Raw genomic sequence first — 4,701 nt, forward strand, 5'->3', positions numbered from 1 at the left:
CTAACTATACCCCGAGCAGACCTCTGGTGGTACTGTGGGAAGGGCATCCTCTGGCCAACACTACCTGAAAGGTGAGGAGGAACCTGTGCTCTGGTTCAATTGGCTATCTCATTTACCCTGGCATTTGAAAGTAATAAGAAAGTACCAACCCAAGGCAAAGGAGAAAAGAAAAATGTACAAAATGTACCTAGTTCCTTCAATAAAAAAATGTTTGTAGATAGTATAGGGGTTCCCCAGAAAGTTCCTAATGAGTTTAAAGCTAAAAATCAAGTAGCTGCAGAATTTAAAACGTCCTTATTCTGGTGGGTCACCATCAATGAAAATGTCAGTCATCAGCTAAAATTTATCAACTATACCAGGGATGTCATTAAAGAAATAGCAGAACAGTTAGATGCCACTAGCCGAATGGCATGGGAAAACAGAATGGCCCTAGACACAATGCTAGCTGAAAAAGGAGGCGTCTGTGCTATAGTTGGGGGAAATTGTCGCACATTCATCCCCAATAATACCACACCTAATGGAACTATCACCAAAGCCCTACAAGGCTTAACAGCCTTGTTTCAGAAACTAGAAAAGAATTCTAGCATTAACAACCCACTCACAGAATGGTTGGAAAATTGGTTCGAGAAATGGAAAGGAATTGCAACATCTATTTTAATTTTCCTTATCATTCCAGCCAAAATGTTTATAACAGCTGGGTGCTACATAATCCCGTGTTCTCAAAGGCTAGTTCAAAAACCCATCAAAACCACTAGAATCAAAAATAAGAAAGATCTCTATGATGAGGAATGTGAAAAAGCCCTTAGCAAATTTGAGAATCTAAAATGTGAAAACTAAAAGTGTTTAAAAAGAAAGAGGAGGGAATCTGTAAGAAAGGAATAAGTTTCATTTTCACACAGAGACAGCATGGAATAAGGGAAATGGAGGCAAAACCAGTTTAAACAAGCCCCAGACAAAGAGAAGAGAGAATCTGCCTGCTCCTTATATGGAAAAGTAACCATAGTTACTGGAATGTAAAGAGATATGAGGTAATATCAGAGGCAGGAACTCACAGCAAAAAAAATAAAAATTTGGGGGGGATAGGCTGATCAGTTCAAAATCTCAATAATGAGCTAGTTGGCTCTCTGGGATTGGCTGTACAAATTAAAATCTCAAAAGATGAATTAGTTAGTGTTCTCGGATAGGCTGTAACCTCTGTAGTACCCAGTCAATGGGGAAACAGGGGAGGGACTTGCAAATTAGGAGTAGGAGATTTAAAGATTGCCATTCTCTTCCTCTGGCGCGTCAGCCTTCCGTGTGTTTGGCTGGACGCCCTATCTTGCAAGATCGTGGATAAATTCTTTTTTCCTCCAGAACCGAGAGAGCGTTTATTCCCTTACAGGTACCGCTTTATTTCCGACACCCTCTATACTTTTTTTAAAAACAACTTTACTGAGATATACTGTACAATTCACCACTTAAAGTGTACAACTCATTGGTTTTTAATTTATTCACAGACATGTGCAACCATATCACAGTCAATTCTAGAACATTTTCACCACTCCAGAAAGAAACCCACAGATTCTTTAGATATAACCTCACTATTTCTCCCATTGCTCCCCTACCCCCAGCCCTAAGCATTCAGTAATCTACTTTCTGTCTCTATAGATTCCCCATTCTGGATATTTTATGTGAATGGAATCACGTTGTAGTCTTTTATGACTGACTTCTTTCACTTAGCATAATGTTTTCAAGGTTCATCCATGTTGTAGCATGTATTAGTACTTTATTCCTTTTCATGGCTGAATGCTATCCCATTATATAGATGTACCACATTTTGTTCATCCATTCATCTATTGATAGACATTTGTTTTGTTTCCTCATTTGTCAATTGTGAATAATGCTGTTATGAATCTTCATGTACAATTTTTTTTTTGAGGAACAAAAAAAGTGTACAAGTTTTTGTGTGGACATAGGTTTCAATTCTTTTGAGTATCTATCTATCTATCTATCTATCTATCTGTCTATCTATTTATCTATCATCTATCTATCTATATATATCTATGTTTGAAATTGTTGGGTCATATGGTAACTGTATGTTTAAATTGTTTGAAGAATTGCCAGACTTTTCCAAAGGGGCTTCACCATTTTACATTCCTACAAGTAGTATATGAGGGTTCCAATTTCTCCACATCCTTGCCAACACTTGTTATTATCTGACTCTTTGTTTCTAGCAATTCTGATGGGTATAGAGTGATATCTAATGTGTTTTTTTATGTGCAATAATGTATTTATTTCTAGTAATTTATGAATGACAGAAGATAAATCACAAAGTTTTACATACAAGATATAAATACTGCATAATATGTAGTGAATATTGGCACACACCCTTTAGTATTTAAAGCATAAAATGCAATCAGTGAACCTCATGCCCATAAGTGTTTCTTTAAGATACCTATGACATAGCTCAAAAACTCTATATGTGATGCCATTGTTTAAGGCTTTCCAGTAGGTTTGTAGCAAGCATCAGGCTGCCAGAGGTGAATATCAACAATAACTTGATTGAGTTGTTGCATCCAGAGAGCATGCTCTTCTTTAGTATCTGCAGACAGCCAGTTCTTGGTGACACAAAGTGTGTCCCTGCATTGGCTGACTGAAGTCTCTCGATCATCTTCTCTTTGTGGTCAGACAGTAATTAATTCAAAAGTGTTGCGTCTTGTACAAAATTCTCTGTTGGCTGGTTCTATGTGATGACTGGTACAATTGGCCAAATTTATTCTTCCTGTAGGATTCTTTCATTTCCCATAATCTGGATAAGTCCAATAAGAGATACAGTTTCCAGAAAGAACACACCATCTTTGATGCCAGGCGCCAAAACCACTAAAATCTTCAAATATTGTTAGAAAACCTTTTTCTTCAACACTTGAATTCACTTGACACTTTATTTTTAAATAAATATGACCTTCCAAAGGACATAAAAAGGTTACCTTGTTGAGAGCAAACTTGGTGTTTCCCACAGAAGATAATGACAGTGTGTGAGATCCAACGAGGACAAAGTTGCTGGTGCGCACAGCACTGAGTCCGCCTGGACTGGCCATAACTGAAGAATGAAGATTGCTTTTTGTGGTTATAGATATCAGGAGTCACTTTGGAGTAATAACCTTGGACTTGTATGTTTTTTCCTTTTTATCAGGCCCTAAGAGATCTTTCTTTTGTACCAAACTGTAAACTTCAATATTTATTTCAAAGTCATTGTACACATCTTGGAGAGCGTCACCATTAAGAGAGTTTGAAGTACTTGCTAATGGTGTGGCCACCATATTTTCAGCTCCTGCTTTTAGTATAATGAAGTAGTAGTAATTTGCTGCATCTGGTTTCTGAGCTATACTGCAGACAAAATCTTTTAGTGGCAAGCGAATTTCTGACAAAGTAACTGATACTTTGGATGGGACAAATTCACTTTGGGATATGGGACCAGTGTTATTCTTCCTCTGAGGCTCTTCATTTTTCAGTTTATTCAGTTTGTCAATCAAAAGTGTTCTCTTTTCAGTTGCAATTAGAAGAAGTCTTTCTTCTTCAGCTTCTTCAAGTGACACTTTCCCATGCTCTCCATCAACACAGCAGTTAAGAGCCTGGCTAGCTTGATAAATCATTGTCTGCTGCAAATTGATTTCCTTATTGAGTTACTGCATTTTCTGTTTGGTATTAACTTGACAAGGAAAGGCATTCTTTTTTTCTTCCAATTTTGAAACATTGATGGAAGAATTGATGAAAGAATATTAAAGTAGTACTGTTAACTATTGTCCATAGTTTATGTAGGGCTTTCTCTGCCCTACATAATATTCTCAGCCTATTATTTTTTTCTTGCATGTCTTTATTTTATTACTCATCTACCCATACACTGGATAAAGGGGGTGTCAGTCACAAGGCTTTTACAATCACATGGTCACAAGATGAAGGCTATATAGTTATATAATCATTCTCAAAGATCAAGGCTACTGGATTACAGTTCAACAATTTGAGGTATTTCCTTCTGGCTATGCTAATACACTAGAAACTAAAAAGAAATATGTATATATAAAATGAGTCAGTAGTCATAATCATTTGTTAAATCCTAACTTCTCAGTTACATCTCCTCCTTCTCATTTGTTCATTCTCTCAATCTTCAGGGATATCTGGTCAGTGACTATTCTAACTTCTTCATGCTGAAAAGGGGTATTGATATTATGGGGTGGGGAGGAATGAAACTGGTTGATGTTCTTGGAGAGACTGGTATCTCTGGGTTTCTGGGCTTATCTGGCATAGAAGTCATCTGGGGCTTTAAATTTCTGCAGAAATAAACTTAACAAGTAAAACTTTTATAGATTCTTAGATAAAGTCCAGGATATTCTTTAGGGTTTTCAGGAATACTGTTGGTTGGGGGTTGGCATACTGTGGCAATTTGCAATTTTTGACTGAAACTTGCTTAAGAGTAACTTCCAGAATGACCTCTTGACTATTTGAAATCTCTTAGCCACTGAAACCTTATTTTGTTACATATATTTTTACCCTTTTGGTCAAGAAGGCATTCTTTTTTTTTTTTTTTTTAAATTAAATTCAGTTATATTGAAATACATTCACACACCATACAATCATCCATGATATACAATCCACTGTCCACAGTATGATAACATAGTTATGCGTTCATCACCACAATCTATCTCTGAACATTTTCCTTACATC

General features: G+C 36.6%; 1 pseudogene; it reads right to left on the reverse strand.

Annotated features, from left to right (window-relative positions):
- Positions 1 to 2,474: 2,474 nt before the first annotated feature.
- On the reverse strand, positions 2,475 to 3,686 carry LOC119519587 (annotated as a pseudogene).
- Positions 3,687 to 4,701: the final 1,015 nt, after the last annotated feature.

The sequence above is a fragment of the Choloepus didactylus genome, chromosome 23 (assembly GCF_015220235.1).
Source record: "Choloepus didactylus isolate mChoDid1 chromosome 23, mChoDid1.pri, whole genome shotgun sequence".
Taxonomy (NCBI): Eukaryota; Metazoa; Chordata; class Mammalia; order Pilosa; family Megalonychidae; genus Choloepus; species Choloepus didactylus.